The sequence below is a fragment of the Micrasema longulum genome, unplaced genomic scaffold, assembly GCF_059751315.1.
Source record: "Micrasema longulum isolate JH-2025_06_02 unplaced genomic scaffold, ASM5975131v1 h1tg000034l, whole genome shotgun sequence".
NCBI lineage: Eukaryota > Metazoa > Arthropoda > Insecta > Trichoptera > Brachycentridae > Micrasema > Micrasema longulum.
This window is the reverse complement of record NW_028277241.1, coordinates 332,696-356,541: the sequence shown is the minus strand read 5'-3', so window position 1 is coordinate 356,541 and position 23,846 is coordinate 332,696. Positions and strand designations below refer to the sequence as shown.

General features: G+C 31.8%; 1 protein-coding gene and 1 long non-coding RNA gene across 6 annotated transcripts in view; one reads left to right on the top strand and one right to left on the bottom strand.

Annotated features, from left to right (window-relative positions):
• The window catches only part of N (neurogenic locus Notch protein), a 246,185-nt gene that overhangs the window by 112,927 nt on the left and 109,412 nt on the right, over nt 1-23,846 (bottom strand). The window lies entirely within an intron of this gene.
• Nucleotides 15,499-18,003, top strand: LOC148285448 (uncharacterized). Its single transcript, XR_015822096.1, has 2 exons — nt 15,499-17,049; nt 17,609-18,003. It is a non-coding gene; the product is annotated as an uncharacterized LOC148285448 (long non-coding RNA).

Here is a 23,846-nt window from a genome sequence, read left to right as displayed (position 1 = left end):
TATACAAAACAATAATTGCCCCTCATTGGGACTATTGCTCTACTATATTATATTTAGCTAACGAGGGAGACATAAACAAGTTTGAAATACTACAAAATAGAGCAATCAGAATTATACTGAAAAAAAGCAAATATAATAGTGTTGAAAAAATGAGAAAACAATTGAACTGGATAGGAATAAAGAAAATACTATTGTATAATGTATTTGTATTTATATATAAAGTGTTTAATAATCTCATGCCAAAGTATTTTATAAGTGAAATTATATTAAATAGAAATGTACATAAATATAGGACAAGAAATAGAAATAGGATAAGACTACCACTTAAGAAAAAAACAAAATCACAAAATAGCTTAATGTATAAAGGGTCAAAACTGTATGATGAGATGCCCGAAAGTATGAAGAATGAAAGAAAACTTACGGATTTAAAAAAAAAATGTTATGTTTATTGTAATAATGTAGTTATGTAAGAAATATTTAATAAGTATTTGTTATAATTGTAAATATATTAGTTAATATACAATGTAATATTAACTAACTTAAGTAAATAAATAAAAAAATAAAAAAATAAAAAAAATAATAATGACTGATAGCCAAGCATCCACAGTAAAGTCGGTTGGGAAGAGCCAAGGATAACATCCATATATATTTACTCTCAAAAGTGGATTTTTCGAGTAACGGCTTAGGGATTGCACTTCAAAATACCTGTATCTCTTAGATACCATGGGCATATTTTTTTTATCATGGCCGATGTCAATTAAACGGTATAAGTAAAGTTATTTTTCTCAATGTCACGCTTCCTTCGGATTTTTTTTAATCAATCAAAGGAATTACGCGATGTTTTATTATTTTATCTCAATACGAAGAAGCCCGGTCGGGTCTTATTGCCTACCGAGCGACCAGAGTCCATTAGCCGGGTCCACGAGACCCGAGGGTCAGCGCCTCGGAGTGGATGCGAATCAAGTCATTAGTCTAGCAGACACTTAAGGAATAAACGCTTTTATTGAATAAAAAAGGGTTCGGATCCATCAGCGACCGTCCCGAGTCCATTAAAAGATTGAGCCTTAATGGAGATGTTCACATAATGCATAATTACTTAAACGGAATGCAGAAAGGATTTTTGATTACCAATGTAATAAATGTTAAAAAAATGATAGCGCTATATTGAACATGTTCCCACTATCACGTCTAGTTAATCTTATTTAACCCTTTAATGCCCAATTTTTTTAATTTTGGCATTGTATGGTTAATTTTGATAATTTTAATAAATTATTCCATTTTCTTAACATTATATTACAGACAATAAAAGTAATATGTATTTTTAATCCATATTGGTCGGAGGGAGTCAGAAAAATTGTTGTCCGGTATAGAAGGACGTAAGCTGGTTGCTTGTTTTACTAGTAATGACTTAGGATATAGAGATTTTGGTATAATTTATGTTTTCTCTGGATATTCATTGTTTACCTTTAAGACTGAAAAAGCACACATAATGATAAAACTGTAATTACTTTTAAATATCATTATAAAATACATAATTTACTGCCTAAGAACGGGGAAGCTATCCCTAGTTAGGCAGTTAAGATGAATATATATATATATATATATAGTTGGATAATTTATAAAGCGCCATTTTTGTGAAAATCACCTCAAGGGCGCTGTACAATTAATAAATACCCCAGTACGTCTTGCAGCTACAGAGCGCATGGACGGTTGGGACATCTTCTTTTGTGTTATAGCTTGAACGCCCGAACGACAGTCTGATAATGTTTTTACGAATATAGTATTAATATTTAAAAATGTACAATGAAAATTTTAAATTTCTAGAGTATGTGATTCAAAATTGGTTGGGCGGAACGACACAATCTATTTTTCTAAATAGGAAATTGGAGATCATCTACACATTTTTTATAGCCTATTAAACATGTTTTTTGATTCTATTTGCTTTAATGGTAGGCGAAAGTAGGCTTTAGATTTTGATAGCATAATACTCAAAGTACCTTTGACTAAAAGTGGTGTAAGCTTGCATTGTGATAAGTAGCACTAAAGAACATTAAATAAAAAAAAGGTCGAAGTTAAAAAACTTAATATTTAAATTTGTTGCAACAGAGAGGGAAAACATTAATGAGAAGGTATTATGGAAGACTATGCATTTACAGGGCTTATGACCTGTCATTGGCTGGTTTAAGTGGCCACTTTACACACTGTGTGACATTCAACATTCTGCCCATGTTTAAACATACACATTTCCTCAACTCTTCCATCTGTTGACTTTTGCAATAAATTGAAATATGAATGACTCCCTAGGGAGGAAATCCAGCCAGTCTGCAAGCATTTGGACATACTCAAACATTGTTGAGCTCATTAATATTTTAGGCATTGACTTTGTGGTCAAAAATTACGTGTTGGTACATATTTGATATTTGTTTTTTTCCTCATACAGACTTTTCTACGTTTACCGGTTTCGTCAGGCCACTAATAAATTACTCTTCACCAAAATCCCACCCTTATTTTTGGTTGATTCACTCATTAAAAAAAACGGTAACTGAAGGCACGATTTAACTTTGAATTTAAGAAAAATGACACAAAATATGTCCGATTTAAAACGCCTTTATTTCTTTTCAAACAACCAAAATTTAAGTTTTTTCTGTTCAATTCATTTTCAAATCGTTGGATTTTTTTTTACTAAAATCCTTTATCACAATTCACTTTAATTTAATCTCAATTTCAAGATGTTTTAAAGGTGTTTTAAATGGCAATATCGTATAATTTCCTATCTGTTCCTTACTCCTTATGCACATATAAGTAGCGTATGTCCGATCTCGTTAGCAATTTTGTAAACCGGTTTCGCGGCAATCGGGGTGATCTTTATAGGCAAGACGACGTATCTGGGATCCCGTGGGCCAAGTCTTCTGGCATACCTACATCCGTAATGCACAGATTCTACCCGTCTCGTCTGCGCGCTTTGTCAGATTTGTATAGTCCTTGCACGCACAAAAGGACACAAGGACTTCTATTTCAGCAAACATGCGGGCTGTCTGTGTCAAAGAATTCGTGATTTAAAATATTCAAGTCTAGGTATCGTCTTTTTTATTTATTTTTTATTTAAAGAGTCTTTATTCAATAAAATAAACATTATTAAAATATTAATACATTATAAAAAGCAAACAAAGTATTAAAACATTTTATATAACAGGATTGTCGGCCTCGCGGTGCAGTGGTCAGCGCATTTGCCTACCATGCAAAAGGTCTCGGGTTCGATTCCCGACATGGTTGACATGAAATATTTATTTGAAAAGGTGTTTTTACACCGGAATATTTTATAGTCCCTGGACTGGTACCTGAAGCGTAAGACAGATCATCTTACCTTAATGTAACAAAAATTGACAATATACACTGCGATTGGTGTACCAATGCAGTGCCCAATGCACCATTAAGTGCGGAAAGGGAATGATGATGATGATATAACAGGATGCCTCGCTCTACAGAGAATTAAAACTACCACGGCCAATCATCATTATACTTACATAGGACGGAAGCTTTTCAATAGTTTACCACAAAATCTACGTCAAGAAATAAATTACGGAAAATTTAATGATTAATTAAAAAAAAGCTTCCTGACATAATTTACATTAACCTTGTTCTGAAAATAAAGATGTATGTATAATATGTGCCTGTGTATATCAATTTATAAATTTTGTATTTTTATTTATTTTATTATTTTGTTATGCATTTTTTGTTTCTTTTTAATGTTATTTTGTAAACCTGACAAACACAACAGCCAGACTCTTTTTTGGCAAGTTCAACCTTAAGTGTTCCATTTTTTTACTGAATGTATTGAATGTACTGAATGTTCATTTAGATTCAGATCTTTCTCTTCATTCTCAGGTCAATAAAACGGTAAGTGCTGGTTTCTTCCATCTCCGACAGATCAAATCCGTGCGGAGAAATATTCCTATAGATGCAACTTAAGCTCTTGTAAATGCTTATGTCGTTTCGCGTCTATATTACTGTAATGGAATATACGCAAATCTCCCAAAAAATCAAACTAATAAACTTCAATCTGTTTTCAATGCAGCAGCAAGGCTTATTACGGGAGTAAAAAAATATTCTCACATCTCACAACATCTTCGAGATTTGCGCTGGTTAAAAAGCCCAGAGAGAATAAAATACAAGCTGTGCTGGACAGTATTCAAATCCCTTCATGAAATGGCTCCAAAATACCTATCGGACCTTTGCATTAGGGAAAATACATGTCAAAGAAAATCTACTTTCAGGTCAGCATTTGATTCAGGAAGAGGAAAACTTGTTGAAATCCGGCGCTCCCCAAACACTAGATTTGGAGATCGCGCTTTTGCCGCCGCCGGCCCCTCTGCCTGGAACCAATTGCCTTCAAACTTACGAATCATCGACAGTCCCAGGCAGTTCAGATCCCAACTAAAATCCCACTTTTTTAAACTATCATACCCTCAATTTTAAATCTGGAAATATAATGTATCACTGAAGTTTAGTTAGAATGTAAGTTTAGATATACAATTGTAAAGCGCCCTTGAGGGGATTTTTTACAAAAATGGCGCTATATAAATCAGTCAAATATTATTATTATTATTGTTTATTAATGCTAATAAAGGTTTTCATTTAAAAAATTAAAAAAATGGTTTGTCTTGTTGATCTCTGTTGTTCGTTACTAATTGTACTTAAAAATAAATTTAACTGATTTCAGTTGTATGTATTGATATATTGTCACCATATGGAGCAAATAAGATTTGAAATGTAGCGCGGGAGTTAGTTTGAGCTGCTCCAGAAAAACAGACTAATTTTTTTCTTTTAGATTTTCTATGAAATTAGTTTTTTTTCCATCTTTAGCTGAACATGGATGGACGCTGAATCTTTATTTTATGTATGCGCCTATACAGAGCGGAAAGAATGCAACAATAGGAATATTAGCCATGGATGCAGCCGAGACGTGATTAATGGGGTCTATTCTCTCGCGGTATGGTGACGTGGGAGCTGGTGAAGCCACCATTAATCCTAACCATGAAGGCTTCATGGGATTATCTTAATTGCCGTAACTTATTAAGATAAGACGCTAAAGGCCAATTATTGGATATAAAAATAATAAAATTTCGCATCGTTAAGAGCCTCGGGCAATGTGCACTTCTTTTGAATGTTTTGAGGTTAAAAAATAACATGGAAATAGGTACAAAACACAACATGGAATACGGGCACAAATCGACTGCTACCGTAGTGATATGATGTGAAACTAATTTTATATCTGGTATATGTCACCGTCAAACCTGAAGTAGATCAAGGAAGGATGAAAGCCGAGTTAATGCGTTCGAAATGCAATCTCTTAGACGAACGTGAGGGAAATCAATGTGTGACAGGGTTACAAATGATGATATCATGCGAGAGTGTAAATCTGAGTCAAGTATAATTGATACAATTAAGAAAGGGTCTCTACCGTTGTTTGAACAAATGGATGACAGAAAAATGGTAAAACAAGTATATATGGCGAGAATGAGTGGTAACGTGGGACAAAGACGACCAATACAGACGTGGCATGATTAGATAAACCAAAATCTTGAGTCTGGTCATGTCAAAAACAGGCAGAACCGAAGGGCGTGTATGACAAGATGTATGAATGTGAAAGAAGCTAGGAATGTATGCCAGAATAGACGTGTGAGACAGCCCATTACCTCTGCCTACCCCTACGGGGAAATGGCGTGATGGTGGTAGTAGTATTACTATCTTTAAAATTTCTAAGATTTGTAAGTTGTCTAATTAAAATATTTTATTTTCAACGTGAAGAACTATTAATTCAGTCTCTTTTTTAAAATAATGATTATCAGATGATTTTACTATGGAGTGAGATGGATACGATCAATAAAACTAGACAAGATTGGACTAAAGAAATATTGTTGATTTGTTTTTTTTTTCTTTTTATGAATCGCTTTTCAGACGAATGAGTGAGAAATCAATGTATGACAGGGTTACGAATGATGAATTCAGGCGAGAGTGTAAATCTGAGTCAAGTATTATTGATAAGATTAAGAAAGGGTCTCTGAGATGGTTTGGCCATGTAGAACGAATGGACGAAAGAATGGTAAAACATGTATATATGGTGAAAATGAACGGCGACGTGAGACGAGGACGACCGAGGAAGACGTGGCATGATCAGATAAACCAAAATCTTAAGTCTGGTCATGTCAAAAGCGGGTAGAACCGAAGGGCGTGTATTACAAGATTTATGAATTCTAGAAATGTATGCTACCCTACGGGAAATGGCGTGATGGTAGTAGTAGTAGTAGTGATATCAGTAAGACAGCAAAGGGCAAAGCCCTCAGGAGAATGTACCAATATCCTGTGAGCCTCCAACATAGTTGAATGTGAGTTTGAGAAAGAAAAGATATGTAGAAATGTAGAAAAGTAAGTGTTTAGTGGAAATATAACTCCAATTTGAGCACTAGCAAAGCTAAAATGTATCTACGAATTTAGGCCTGAGTGCACTTAGTGTCTATCTATTTTAATCTATTTTAGTATGTAGAAAAAATGACAAGGAAAAAGGGCACATGTCATAAATACGCGATTTTTTCGAGAAATAAATATGACATCTCGTAGAAAATACTCTATTTAAATATACTCAAGCGTTGAAGTTGAAAACTTTAAGTAATATCTTTTGTAATTAATAAAAAAACACCGAAACCCTTGCTGTCAATAACTAAAACAGCCATACTGTAAAATTACACCACATAGAATTATGCCCCCTTTTCGCGTTGGCACAAATATTATCCCCTCATACCAGCACTTTTGTTGATAAGGAATATTTTGTACAAATAAAATATGTAATGTAATGTAATATGTAAAGTAAAACAATGTATTTTGTCATAAAAAAATGAATGTGCGATATTCTTTCCTAGTTAAATGCTAAATTAGCTTAAATCGAAAAAGCATGCATATGTCGTGTGAACGCAACACGCTTATTTTTTAAGTTATATCTGAAATAATTTCAAACTGTCATCAAGTTTTCGTACCTAGAAAATGTGTGGATGGGTCAAGTGACAACTTCACATTACGTGCGTTATTATGGGATTTGTCGGCATAGAAACTGCCGCGTAAGCTGAGATTTTACATTTATTCGTTTTGCGTCGCTGAATTATAATAATGTTTTCGTGGGAATATTTTGTTAAGAAATTCGCAAAGGGTTCATAACATATTAAATGAAAATATTGATCGTTTTTAAAGATAATTCAAAAAGGTGTTTCGTTGTTTTAGGAGAAAACGTCAGCAACTAACGAAGCTAAATTTTAGATAATAATATTTATATATACGCCGCATTGTCATTTTTAAGGACGTATTTATACATAGAAAATTATTATTAAAAAAGTATAAAGACTCATTAGTATGTAGTAGACTTGGTAGAAATGGAAGCGGGAGAGAGGTGTTTATAATTGAATCAGATTCAGTGATCGTTTGAAAGAAGACAACTTGCTATCAAAGAAATCAAGACTGGTATGTTTGTTGGCAGACCTAAGAATTCTGGGCATAGAGGAATGAAAATTTACACTAAAAATGTATTATGTAACTTAGTAGACATTATAATAATAAATATGTACATCTCCCCTCCCCTCCTTATCCTCTTTTCAAGCATTCTTGTCCTCATCCCGCCCAATTTACAGTAAATTATAGTTCTTAAAATAAATATTTGAAAAATCTTTGATTATTGAGTACATGAAAATAACATTTTTATTTGGATAAATTGTATGTATTTATTTGATATGTAATATAGTTTCTTTACTAACTTTGTATACTATGTGGAAATCTGTTATATGTTCTGAGTTTATACACTATATCTGTTTGTTTACTAAAAATATGTATGCAGAGCTGTTGATTTCCCAAATAAAATAAAATAAAATAAAATGAAAACCATAGTTAGTTCCGTGGTTATCGGTATGAAAGAGTAAGTTTTGTCTGAGGTTTCTAGTTGGGATATTAAATTTTATTGAGCTCAGTAGTTCAGGCGCATCAAAGAGTGAGTTGAGAATTTTAAATAGGACTAGAAGGTCGGATTTGTTTCGACGGTCTTGAAGATAAGATATATTTAAGCTAGTTTCTAACTCATTATACGTATACTGCTCTCTGGATAAGCTAAACCTCCAGCCTATCTTTCTCAAAAATCGATGTTGAACTGATTTAATATTCTCGATGTGAACATCACAATAAGGAGAACAGATAACGGGAATACGCTAGGTGCGGGCGAACTAGGGAACAGAAGAGATCTTTAAGGGTATTGATATTTTTGAAGTCAGCTGTGCTTCTGTTAATAAATCCAAGGAGTTTTAAGGATTTATTAATAACATGCTTAATATGAACTGTAATATATAAAAGAATGTTAAGTGTCAAGTAAAATTCCTAAATCTCGTATATCAGGCACAGATGATAATATTTCATTGTTCAGTGACTAGTCGCAAAAAAATAAAAAAGCAGAAGAAAGAAAAATGTATGAAGCCAATGTAAAAACTAAAATATGTTTTATGCAACTACTACCGGGAACAAAGTGACATAAATAGACTACAAAGACAGCAAAATAAAATTTAAAAAATACCTTTAAATTATTAAAAAGCTCACTAGCCACGAGAACGCAACGCCCGATCCAATAAAATATAGTCGCTAAAATAAAGTATCATTTGAATAGTACATCGTCACGTCAAGCTTTGATATCATTAAAAGCCTTGTTAAGCGAGTTCTTTCTTGGGGTCAAAGACATAAACAAAAAACTGCATAAACGAATACAAAAACGTATTATTTTTATGGGATAGTGATAAATACAATGAATTTTCCTATTCTGTATCGATAATAATCGCTCCGATTGCACTTGCCCATAAAATAATCGATTGAGATGTCTCGCGATTGTCAGAAAGAGTAAAATTGTTAACGTAAAAACAGTTCACACGACCACAACGCGGCATCTCAAGAGGCACCGCTGAAATAACCTACTTTTTGTAGGAATAATTGAGAATATAAATAATCTTCGAAATTGCCTCAGTGTTTAATAGACGAAGAATAATTCAATTATAGATTTTGAAATTGTCGGATTAACACATTTTATACATGGTACTGCATTTCGCAGAAATTCTAATCCGTAGGGTTACGGTAAGACAGCTTTAACTCTAGCGTAAAATTTATTTACAATATTTGAGTTTGTCCAAATGTTCATACACAAAAGACCGGTCCAAGAAGAAGTTTAAAAATTGAAAAATTGTTTTCAGGCGTTGCCTAGTATGTGAAATAATTCAGTCAGATGAATCTCTTCACAACAATAAAGGTTTCAGCTCTTTGACTTCGCTAAAATCAACAGATTTAAGAATTTAAGAAATATGGATGTTCAAACATAGGCAAAATGGTGAATGTTACACAGTGTGTAAAGTGGCCACTTAAACCAGCCAATGACAGGTCATAAGCCCTGTAAATGCCTTGACTTCCATATTCCCTAATTTAAGGTATTCTCCATCCCTGTTGTAATTTGTTAAAATTTATTTATTTATTTATTTATTCATGTATTTCACAGTTTTAAAATGTACAGAGTTTCTTTGTTGCACGTTCGCCGAATTAAGTGCGCTGTTTGCTTAGAGGTATAATAACTTTTCCTTTCGACGTAGATGTAGCTGATCTAAGCGTAAGACGTATGTCAGCTAGTTCATCTGGAGTGTCATTTATGCCTTATATTTCTCAATTGAAGCGACGTGCGTCCAGCTCGAGATATTTCTCCGAACTGACTAATAAGTTATTATATTTTTTGTTTTACTTTAATGAAATAGGCGAATCCAGCGCTCAAAAATATTCGCGAAGTTTGTTTAATTACAGCGAAAATTTAATCATTAATTTTTTATTCGAAGCACTAAATTTTTGATTGTGATGTGATTTTCCATGTTAAATATTATAACTATATTTATCTGAATATTTTATTTTGTAAAATCACTAAATAACTTCAATCTGACGACCGGTTTCAGAACATTAATGTTCCTTTGTCAAGGCTTAAAATAAACTAATAAATAATTACAGCACATAATAAGCTTAAATGAAATAATTTTAAGCCTTGACCGAGGAACAATCGTGTTTTGAAATCGATCGGCAGATTAAATTTACCTAGTGATTTAACACAAAGAAAATGTTATATTATTTCAAATTTATTTACTTTGAAGTGTGAAGTGTCATTTATGATTTCGGCCGAAACTAGGACAGAAGTTGAAATACGGTTTTGGCTGAAAATCTTGTTTAGGTCTGTCTCTAATTATTAGTATATATTTTTTTTAAAACACCTCGGTTGTAATACATACAAAAATTGAGGTCGTCGATCATCACAGATGCCACAGAGAAGAGTGCCTATAACAGATTCGGTCGGTTAATTTAAACCGTGTTTATGTATGCGCCATTGCACAGCGGGGTGTGTCAAGTTAGCCGACACTCCCCTACGATGTTTCCACTAATCCAATTATATATGCAAAACGAGGTCCACCGATTCGTGAACAATACGTTATATTTCCAGTGCGAGCATGAAAAAACGAACGGATAGAACTCGACGTATTACAACACTGATGAAGAACATTTTACAGATTATTAAAAGATTAAGTTATTCTTTACGATTTTTATTTTTAAAAAAAATTATTGATAAATTTCATGTATGGAACATGTTTTTTTAAATATTTTATACAAATCTACTTTTATAAATCTAGTAAATGTTATAACTGTAACTCTCCAAAAAAAAGAGACTAACTCTTGTGCTTGGAGAGTGACTTACACTGTTTTAGTTGTTTATTAATAAGAGTTTATTTAATTTTAATTACGAGTACATGAGAAAAAAAAACATAGGATATATAAAGAAAAAACATAAAACAATAATACATTCAAAATGTAGTAACAAATGTAGTAACACGTGTTCAAAAAATTTCGTTAAATTAACTTTAAATTTATTTATTGATATATTATTTTTAGTTTTTAGTTCATTGGGAAGATTTTTTTAAAATTTTTGACACCTTTAAAAGATTCAGTTATTCTTGAAGATTTTTTTTTCTTTTTAAATTATTGATAAATTTCATGTATGGAACATGTTTTTTTTAAAAATATTTTATACAAATCTACTTTTATACATCTAGTAAATGTTATCACTGTAACTCTCCAAAAAAAAGACACTAACTCTTTTGCTTGGAGAGTGACTTACACTGTTTTAGTTGTTTATTAATAAGAGTTTATATCATTTTAATTACGAGTACATGAGAGAAAAAAAAACATAGGATATATAAAGAAAAAACATAAAACAATAATACATTCATACTAATTCAAATTAAATGTAGTAACACGTGTTAAAAAATTTCATTAAATTAGCTTTAAATTTATTTATTGATGTATTATTTTTAGTTTTTAGTTCATTGGGAAGATTTTTATAATTTTTGACACCTTTAAAAGATTAAGTTATTATTTACGATTTTTATTTTAAAAAAAAAATATTGATAAATTTTATGTGTGGAACATGTTTTTTTAAATATTTTATACAAATCTACTTTTATACATCTATTAAATGTTATAACTGAAACTCTCCAAAAAAAAAGAGACTAACTCTTGTGCTTGGAGAGTGACTTACACTGTTTTAGTTGTTTATTAATAAGACTTTATATCATTTTAATTACGAGTACATGAGAAAAAAAAACATAGGATATATAAAGAAAAAACATAAAACAATAACACATTCATACTAATTCAAATTAAATGTAGTAACACGTGTTCAAAAAATTTCATTAGATTAACTTTAAATTTATTTATTGATATATTATTTTTAATAGTTTTTAGTTCATTGGGAAGATTTTTATGATTTTTGACACCTTTGAAGACAAAGCTATATTGACCATGACTTGTGTGGAATTTAGGAATTTTAATATTATGTTGGTATCTGAGTGACTTATTCATCTCATAAAGAGTGTCTACGTGTCTACTGTCGTTATTTAGACTTTCCGTATTAAATGTTGAGGGTTACTTGAGAATTACTTTCATAATTAATCTTTGTACTATTTTAAGAGGGTATATTGGCGTATGAACCACCCCACCCTACAATACCATATTTAGTTTATATAAAGAAAAACAGAAAATAATAATACATCCATACTAATTCAAATTTAAGAAAGTTTTTAAACTTGTTAAAATTTTCTATGGATTAACTTTGAATTTATTTACGGATATTTTAGAATTAATAGTCTTTAGTTCATTGAGGAGATTATTGTAATTTTTGACACCTTTGAAGACAAAGCTAGTTTGACCATGACTTGTGTGGAATTTAGTGATTTAAATATTATTTTGGTATCTGACTGACTTATTTATCTCAAATTATTGTTTTATGTTTTTTCTTTATATATCCTATGTTTTTATTTTTTTCTCATGTACTCGTATTTAAAATTATATAAACTCTTATAATAAACAATAAACAACTACAACGGTGTAAGTCACTCTCCAAGCACAAGATTAGTCTATTTTTTAGAGTTACAGTGATAACATTTACTACACCTGTAAAAGTAGATATGTGTAGAATTAAAAAAAACATGTACCTTTTATGAAATTAAGTAATAAAAAAAAAATAAAAAAAATCTTTTATTTTTTCTTCTTTATAAATTTGTATAATTGAATTTATTTTATAAATGGTGTCTACTATATGAACTTTAAATATGTTATATAGACTTTCCATATTAAATGTTGAGGGTTTCTTTAGAATTACTTTAATAATTAATCTTTGTACTATTTTAAGAAGGTTTAATATATTGGGATATGCACCACCCCATCCAACAATACCTCTAGTCTCTTTTTTTGAGAGTTACAGTTATAATATTTAGATGTGTAAAAGTAGATTTGTTTAGAATAAAAAAAAACATACCATTTATGAAATTTATAAATAAAAAATAAAAATAAAACAAATTACACAACGAGGATAGATTTGTGTTAGAAGTATGACAAAAATACTATCTAAACACGCCGCATGCTAGGACACAGGGAAGCAATAATTACAAAAGAATATCCACTATTGTTTGAGTATACAATAGTTTAAAAAACCCGAAACCGTTTTCCATTACGCACTTCGTGTTTACGAAAAACTATTTTAGGCCTTACCGAGCCGTGCATACGGTAGAAAACAGCGTGAAGAAAAGTGGCAGTCGAGGGGAGAGACACTCAATTGACTGACAATTGGCCAACCAAAGCGATTTTTTTCAAGTACTGAAAAAATGATCCTCAATCTTTTTGATACGTAAAATAGTTTCAAAGTAGTAGGCGCACAAAAATTAAAATTCAACGTGCCGATAGGACACATGTTATTAAAGCGACTTAAAGATACACTTAAGATAATATTTAGCTTTATATAAAAAATCCTTGCACTGTATAATATTCACCAGTTTGAAGATGCCCATCAGAGGGTGAAAGCGCTAATTGGTCAAACAAATAAGTAGAAGTGTACCAAGTATTTTAAAATTAATAACTTATATGTAAATATAAGTTATTACATCATTACAATGGAATTTCAATAAATAATTTAAAGCAAACAACTTAAAGTTATTATAAAAACAAACTAATAACAAACCGGCACGCCGTTTTCCCGTAAGAGTAGACAGAGAGGTTAGAACGCCAAATCACTCTATCTTTGCATACATATCTCGCTTTCTTTACATGCATACATTTTCTCATGCACGCACGCCGATTATTCCCAGTTTAAACATGTCCATTTTCAAGTGTTAGTTTCGGTCAAGTCGTTGCCATGTCCTTCTCGGTCTTCATGTATTTCTGCATCCATTAATGTTTGCACTGTTAATATTTTTAGCCGTTCTTTCGCTGTCCATTCTCTCTACATGTCCAAAACAACGCAGAGCTCCTTTCTTGATTTTGTCGATAATGCTTATCTCAGCCTTACATAATGTACGGATCTCAACATTTGTCTATCTATTGTACATAGTTTTACCACACGTTTGTGTGGGAAATCGCATTTCGACAGCATTCGGCCTACTTTCAGCACCGTTTTTCCAAGTGCATACTTCGCTCTCATTCATCAGTGTCGGGACTAAGACTACATTCTGAACTGCTAAATTTGCATTTTGCGACAAACATATTTCTCAGGGTCAATTTAAAGGTTCGGTCATGTGGAGCGAATGAATGATGAAAGAACGGCTAAAAAGATTTATGATGCGAATGTGACTGGTTGTAGAAGTCGAGGAAGGCCGAGAAAGACATGGCATGATCAAGTACAACAAATTCTTGAAAGTGGTCATGTGAAAAGTCGGAATAATCGACGTGCGTGCATGAGAAGATGTATGAATGTGAAGGAAGCAAAGGAAGTGTGCCAGGACAGAGTGGTGTGGCGTTCTATCCTCTCTGCCTACCCCTCTGGGGAAATGGCGTGATGGTTAGTTAGTTAGTTAGTTAATTTAAAGTTAGTATATTATTTTAATATTTAATCTTGATTGCAGCTAGCTAGTTTTATATTTTTAAACTACGCCGGTCATTCAACTAGCGTGCACTCCAGCTCACTGCTAATAACCGACTGTTTGAACGAATTTCATCTTTTGTTTTGTCTCTTACACACAAACACCGTCCACCAAACAGCGTTTCTTTCTTCCTTGTTATAAGTTCTAATTTCACGCTCTTTCTTTAACAATAAACAGTTTTATTGAGATATTAGAATCATTTTCACACGTACAATTCGCATGGCAAGGATAAATATTTTTTGTATTAGATAAACTCAAGCATTTTTATACAATTTTACTTTCTAAATCCGGTGTGAAAATGTCCATTGGAAGATTTAAAAAACTACACCCATATAATTTAAATACATCAGAGAGATATATCAAGTCATGTATCCAATATAGACTCGTCTTACACCACAGCCACAGAAGAATTAATAACATTTATTACTGAATATGATTTGTCCATATTTTTGTCCAGCATCATCATTCCCTTTCCGCACTTAAAGATGCATAGGGCACTGCATTGGTACACCAATCACAGAGTATATTGATCATTTTTGTTACATTAAGGTGAGATGACCAGTCTTACGCTTCAGGTACCATGAAATACTCAAGTGTAAAAACACGTTTTTAAATAAATATTTCGTGTAAACCACGTTGGGAATCGAACTCACTGTTTTTGAAATTTTTATCAAGTCACTGAAAAGCATTTACAGTGACTTGATAAAAAAAACAATGATTAAACAGGGAAAGGAATATGAGAGTCTAGGCAATTACAAAGCTTATGACCTGTCATTGGCTGGTTTAAGTAGCGATTTTACACACCGTGTAAGATTTCCAATTCTGCCCACGTTTACTACAACATTTTCTTGTTTCATCTAATTATAGGCAAAATTCATATTTATGGCGAATTTTAAATAATTTTAATGTACTACCAAAATCATTAAATATAGATTTATTTGCGAATAATCAAAATGACGTGCAGCATTTGCTTTCGAAATAATTTGTGTTTTTTTTTTCTCTTTTGATTTACATTAGATTACTGTTTATTTGATGTTCGAGAATATTTTTTATGTTACTGTGATTCTTGTGAAAACCTGTAATTAGCTTATTTGTAATTTGTTTTGTTTTATATTTAAGATAAATATAGATGTTGGTTATCCAAATAAAGAATAAAAATAATTGTAAAAAAAAAACATTTTTTTCAATAAGTTTGGGAACTATTGCTCTCAAATCCCCGCAGGTGATGGTAGCAATAAAGGATACGCAAAAATCTCCTCTCGGGCAAATGAAATAAAGCTTATTATCCGATACATCATATCAATTGTAATATTTTTTAAGTGCGTCCAAACTTACGAGCGCTATTTCAGTCCTTATTCACTCGGTCCTTAGGTCGAAAAACGCTTGAAGTTTTGATTTTTTGGGGGACGAGTTAAACAAAATTAATGCCAATTGTTATCGATATGAACTTGTTCGTAAAATGATAGCTGGGTGCATCTTCAAGCCAAGCGAATATGGACAAAAATAGCGCTTATGTCGCTGGCGATAGGGGTGAGATTAGATCGACAGAAATTAAGTTTTGAAGGGGTAAAGCTTGACTACATAAACTGCAAGTGGACACTTAAAAAAATAGAGCATCTATGTTTGGCAGCATACAATTAATGTTTTAGAAATCGCAAATTATTTCAAATTCGATTCTACAATAAAATGAATGAACGCCATATTTGGATGCAGTTTGTCTTTACTCATACACGTTATCATGCACGCGCGCCGATTATTCTGACTTTGTGGATACAGTTAAAGCGTTTGACAAAGTATAATGGAAAGCTCTGCATGTCCAAACCAGCGCAGAGCTCCTTTCTTGATTTTGTTGATAATGCTTATCTCAGCCTTACATAATGTTTTAGTTTTACCACTCGTTCGCCAGAGATCGCATTTCGACAGCATTCAGCCTACTTTCATCCCTGTTTTTCCATGTAAAAAAATTTGATAAAATGGCGGAGCAGTATCAATACAAGAAAATGTTTTTTATTTTATCGGTAAAGGGTGAAAAATAATAGCATGTGTATATTTGCGACATCTGCATACTACGTAAACATGAAAAAAGGGCAATGAATACGATCTTGCCTAGTTTGCCAGTTAACATTCATTTTCGGCAAGTGATTGTTACTTAATGCTTTTAGGGATAAAATAGACGAGGTTTTTATAACAATATGATTATTTTAGTACTATGATGGGTTATTCATGCGCGCTATTCAAACGCAGTACAGGGGGTTGCTTGTTCATATTTGAAGGGGAAAAATATGCACGTGTGTAACAATTGAACATTTTTTAGCAAGTGATCCACTCTGGGCGACAAAACCACATCTGTTCGATCAAAGAGAAAATCAATATTCTTTGGATCTTTAAAAAAAAGAACTAATTGAAAAAACACAGAGAAGAGATCATTATAACATCAATTATTCAACTGAAACCGCGAGGCTTTATTAATTCTTAAAGCCCGCTGGCTCAAAAATACGTGTTTTTGATGGTGGTGGATCATATTAGACCTAGTTTTAAAGTATTATTTATTCGTCAAAATATTTATTAAATTGAGTTCAATCCAAGACGTTTGGTAAAGTTTTCTGTACGAATTCAAATGATTTTGTTTAGGAAAATGACGCATAAAATTTACTTTTCCTAGTATTCCACCATTTTCAATACAACTGGGTCAAATCGGACATATCTCCGGTAGGTATAAGTTATCTATAATATTAATACTCTAGAATTGATTCATTTCGTCTGTCCCCTATACTCGATAGACTTTTGTATTTATTAAGTTGTGACATAAATCTACATCTCAACTTAAGTAAGTGCGAGGTTATGAGATTTTTTCGTCTGGAAAATCCAATCATATGCGACTAGCCACTGAACAATGAAATATTATCATCTGTGTCTAATATGCGAGATTTAGGAATTTTACTTGACACTTAACTTTCTTTTATATATTACAGTTCATATTAAGCATGTTATTAATAAATCCGTAAAACTCCTTGGATTTATTAACAGAAGAACAACTGACTTCAAAAATATCAATACCCTTAAAACTCTCTTCTGTTCCCTAGTTCGCCTGCACCTAGAGCATTCCTCTGTTATCTGGTCTCCATATTATGATGCTCACATCAAAAATATTAAATCAGTTCAACATCGATTTATCAGAAAGATAGGCTTGAGGTTGGGCTGATCCAGAGACCTTTATACGCATAATAAGTAAGAAACTAGCTTAAATATATCTTGACCGTCGAAATAAATTCGACCTTTTAATCCTATTTAAAATGCTCAATTCAATCATCGATGCACCTGAACTACTGAGCTCAATAAAATTAAATATCCCAAGTAGAAACCTCGGACAAAACTTACTCTTTCATACCGATAACCATAGAACTAACTATGGTTTTCATTCCCCTATGCCCAGAATTCTTAGATCTGCCAACAAACATACCGGTCTTGATTTCTTTGATAAAAAGTTGTTTTCTTTCAAACGATCACTGAATCAAATTCAATTATAATTTTTTTATTAATATCCCTACAGAGATGAGGTAGAATTATTTCAAATTCAGGATTATGGATATTCGAGCGTTTACAGGGCTTATGACCTGTCATTGGCTGGGTTAAGTGGCCACTTTACGTACTACAACATTCCCCATTCCGCTTATTAGCGAATATCGACACAGGTAACATTTTTGATTTTTGTATATATGTTATTAAATGAAAAACCATTCACAAGCGTGTTGGAGCGCCATCTATGTTGAAATGGGAGAAATCCAGATTTGTGTATGTACAAAATACACGTACCAAAAATAATGTTCAATTATAAACCCCTCTCCCGCATCCACTCCCACCAAGTTTTCTATGTACCATTGTGTCTATCTACTTTCCTTTATAATTATTTTCTATGTATAAATATGTCCTTAAAATGCCTATTGAGCGTATATATAAATAAATAAATAATGCGTCAAAAAATAATTAAACCGCTTTTGTTTAAAGTTGAAGAAAATCACATGCGTCGTAGTTCTACGATCGTGAAGATATATTCATTATATTTTTTTGAATGCCTAATGCCTACTTTGGTGAAAGTGTAGAGTGGCGTTCGTATGTTTTCTTTTAATTTTTATATGGGTGTTGCATTATTTTTTACCTTGCCTATAATACACAAGGTTTATATTTCACAAAGAGGATTTTTCTGCTATTATATTACTTTCTTTTAGCTAAACTGTTGGGATCAGGAAGGATATTCTAATGTGGGCCAATCAGGTACTTCTCGGCATTCGCTCATGTGGAGAGGAAACCACTTAAAACTCTTCAGGAGAAGCCGGCCTGTTGGCAGCAGTCAACAGGCCTTCCATTCCACCAGAAGAGAGTGTTCGGCATTTTGTTCCCTACTTTGGTTTATTTTACCAATTGCCTGCATTCGTATGTCAGCGTTATTAATGAACCAACGAAACCGGTAGACTCGTTGATGTATACAAATATTTACCAATATTGAAACAAGTTTCCATGATAATATATTTATTCTGGAATGCGAACAGATTTCAGGTGCATACTGCACTGTGACAGGATGTATAAAGGACCCTAAAATTAATTTTCTAAATATCATCGACCTTAGCGGGATACAAAAAACCCGAGTCTTGAGAAAGGGAGACGCGCCATATGGCTATGGGGTGAAGCTACGAACGGCAGATTTGAATGTTGATACAAAAACTAGAAAGACATTATTTTGTGTATATTTTATGGCTTTGTAGTCTGGTAAAACGAAAGCAAAATTAGGAAATCATACCATTTTGCCATTTTAAAACGAAAGTTTTTTTTTAATAACGCAATAATAAAAATATTAAAAAACTTAAATTAGATATAAACAATATTTTTTTAAAGGTATTTCTGTTAAAAAATATACCTAAAAGATTTATATTACTAAAATATAATTACTTTTAGACCGGCAGATAAATATGTAGTAAAATAGACGCCATTTCAAATTCATACTAAATTTAGGTATCTGGGGAGGTCTGAAGATCATAAAAACGTAAATAATATGTTGTTATAAATTAAATATTACAACCAGAATAATCTTCTTTTTTTTAAAAAAAAAAAAGAGAATACAATTCTATAAAAAAACGTTTCAACCAAAGTATTTCGATAATTTATTTTTTTAAGTATTACCGAAGGCATAAATTTACGTAGAAATAAAAGAAAATGTCACAAAAATGTATGTGATTTAAAATGCTTCAGCCACTTTCATGTTCAATCATTAAATTATTGCAACAAAATTTAGTTCAATACTTATTCTTTATCGAGATCCCAGATACCTTAGTTCAGTCTAAATTTGAAATGGCGTAATCTGCCGGTCTAAAAGTAATTATATTTTAGTTACATAAAACTTTTAAGTATATTTTTTAACGGAAATACCTTTCAAATTGTTGTTTTTATCTAATTTATGTTTTTATATTATTGCGTGATTAAAAAAAACGTTTGTTTAAAAATGTTAAAATTGTATGATTTCGCGTTCGTTTTACCAGGCTACAGCCTTAAATGGAAAGAAAAGAATAATAATTATAATAACGGTTTATTAACAAAAATAATAATAACTTTATCGACTAAATACATACTTAGGTAATTGATTTCTCTGGATTATGTCTAGTCTGCCTAACTAGGTACAACTTGTTTTAAGGCAGACATGTTTATGCAAAAATAAACAATAACACGACTACCTACTAGATAATTGATTATTAAGTTATACGATATATATACCATTTATTATTTTAGAATGTTTTTTGGTAAGTTTTCCGATTTTTCTATACAAATGATAAAAACACAATATTCCTTGGTGTTTTTTTAATTAATTATAAATGAAAAGGAACATTTGCATTCTTATGATTCACCCATACATTTCATTTTGAGGGTTGTAAAGAACTCACTTTTAGAAAATGGGATCAAGTTGGGGTAGAGTGGGATACGAACCACGGACCTTCGAGCCGTGAGTCCGAGACACTAGCCACGGGAACACAACCCGATCGAATTGATTTTATTTATTTATTTATTTTATTAGGTAAACAAACAGTATGTACACATATATTGCCAATTTCTTTGTATATTAGAGTAAGAAACTCATGCACACACCAAAAAAATTGTTTACACTTAATACAATAATTTAAATTATGTTCAATATAATAAATGTAAAAGAAACGAAATGAAAAAAATATTTATATAATAATAATGTTAAATGTCTGCTTCTCTCAAAATTTCAATAATTTTTTACGTAAATTTACATACATTGTCACAAAAAATATCAGCCTCGGTAAATATATTGTTATATTGGTCGCATATTCTAGGTATCGCATAAAGTATCACTCGTGTTTTATTTATATAATAGTTAAATCCATTCCGATATATCAAAATGAGTTACATCCAAATTATATATAAGTTTTACACGGAAACTAAGTCTAATCGATCAAATCAAATAACGTAGAATACTTTTATTACCTACGTCAGACCTACATATAGTCTAAATAACAATTTAGTCGAATAGCAATAATCAGTTTCAGAAAAGTTTTCTTTGTGAAAAATGCTTATTCTGGATATATCCATTTTCGATGTTAACCGACACATTTGTTGCAACAGAGATGGAAAACATTTTTTAGAATATATGAAAGCCCTGCCATTTACAGGGCTTATGACAGGTCATTGGCTGGTTTAAGTGGCCATTTTACCCACTGTGCAACATTCACAAGTTTTTATTTTATTTTAGTAAAAAAGGAAATATTTGCGTTCTGATTATTTCATTATCATCACTAGCTTTCCGCACCTAATAGTGCATAGGGCACAGCATTGGAACACCAATCTGAGCGTATCTTGATCATTTTTTGTAACATGAAGATAAGATGATCAGTCGTAGGCTTCATGTACCAAAGACACAGAACTAGTTGATGCACCGAGCTGTACAGTTATATTATAAGGAAATACCATTATAAACAAGAAACCAATAAAAAAAACATTAAGGTGTAAGTTAAAAAACATGTGTGTAGCAGATAAGTTAGCTCTTAAAAAGTAATATTTTTCGAGTTGGCTTTGAAGTGTACGTATTGTTTAGAAATGTTAATAATTAGTGTATGTTTTAAAAATAATTAGATATAAGTCAATATTAGGACATTCATATTTTATGTATGTACTATTTTAAAACTGAATAAATAAAAAGTAAATAAAAAAATAAATAATATATGCACCAATTATATAAAGTAATACGTTTATTAATCTACAAATATTTTTAAAAAATTCTCTCGCTAGAGTATTTTGTCTAAAAGCATTCGGACAAACTCAAAATAATTTATAAATTACTTGTGTAATATTTCGACTAAAACATGAGAAAAGGTGCGATGTAGGGGCATTTACCTTATTACCTACAGTAATATTAGTATTCGCCTTTGGGTATTGGCTGACATTTACTGGGGAATGGAGTGCGCAATGCCTGTCGAAATGTGTACCAACCTCGGACAGTGCGAGCACCGTAGAGCGGGGGTACTGCGCCCCCGTGGGAGCAAATCGAACAGACCAATTTACCTTTATAAATTTTAAAAAAAGAAAATATGATCAATAAAAATTACAATAAATTTAAGCATTTTTTTTTTAATTTTTCTTTTTTATTATTATCATTTTATATTAGATACACAAAATTATAATTTATGCAATGTTGTTTTGACTACCTAACTAGGGTTATTTACCCCGTTCGAAAAGTGTAAAAGAAAAACCGTAATTAATATATAGAAACAGTTATAATGAAAGACAAGGTGAAAAACACAGTAAAAAATGGAGTAAAAACACAGTAAAAAATGGAGTAAAAACATGGTAAAAAATCTAGTAAAAACAAACTAAAAATGTAGTAAAAAAATTAAGCAAAAACATAGTAAAAACAAAGTTATAAATGTAGTGAAAACATAGTAAAAAAATGTAGTGAAAACATAGTTAAAAAAACATTAAAAATATATTTTACTTTTTGTATATTAGTAAAACTTTATTTGACATGAAAACAATACATAAAGAAATAAAAAACTCAACGCAGGTTGAACTTGCCAAAAAAGAATAAAGCTCTTGTGTTTGGCAAGTGTGCAAAATTATATAAAACAGAAATGGCATAACAAGTAATAAAAATGAACAATATTTTGAGTACGTCCAAATGTTTGCAGATAGGCTGGATTTCCCAAGGGAGTTATTAAGATCTAAATTTGATTAAGGTCCCAGGGAGAAAATCCAGTCTGTCTGCAAACATTCGGACATACTCATAAAATTGGAAAGTAAGATGGGAGAGTTGAGGAAATATGGATGTTTAAACATGGGCAGAATGGCGAATGTAGCACAGTGTGGAAAGTGGCCACTTGAACCAACCAATGACAGGTTTTAGGACATAAATGCCTAGCCTTCCATATTCCCTTCTCGAAATGTTTCCCTCTCAGTTGCAACGATAATAATTATTATTATGGATAACTTATATAGCGCCATTTTCGTAATATAATACCTCAAGGGCGCTTTACAAAGTGATTATATAAAGATATATATTTAATTTTAACTTTTTACTTTAAGAAAAATAATGTACTTTTCCACCATATGCTAAGAATTCATTCAAATGATTTAGAGAACAAGTGGGTTTTAAGTTTCTTCCGAAACATCACTTCACTCTCACAGTTTCGGACTTCTGCTGGGAGAGCATTCCATGCCGTAGGGCCTGCGACCGCAAATGCACGTTCGCCGAATTAATAGAGGTATAATAACTTTGCGTAGAGCAACAAATTAAGAAATAGATAAAAAAATATATAAAATGTCTCCCTCGGTTGGGCACATAATCATTCCCTTTAGGATTAATGAACATATTAAACAAACCTGGTATGCATCTAGGAAACATTCAGATAATTCGCCCAATACAACATGCACTCATTGACAATCAATGTTTTGGAACAGGGCGTTCTCTGCAAAGACGCCCCGACGTTTGACGAAACCCCCGGTGACCTCGTAAGGACAAGATCTGCATATCGTGTATTCATGGCCGAAATGTCGAGATTTCTATCAAAACACTAAATGGAATAGCTGTGTTTTGGTGATAATATCAAGGCGGTTCCGAAACACTCGACATTATTTATTGTACATTATAAATTCATATTATTATTGTTTGATATCAAGTTCTGATTTACGGGCGTACCTATAAACTATGGATATTATAGCGCAGAAAAACACGTTGAAAAGATGCGGAGAACAAATGGACGCCAGTAGCTCAATCACAAATAACTATCGACGAGCTTTAAAACATGCTAAGCATTTGAGCGATCATAATGAACA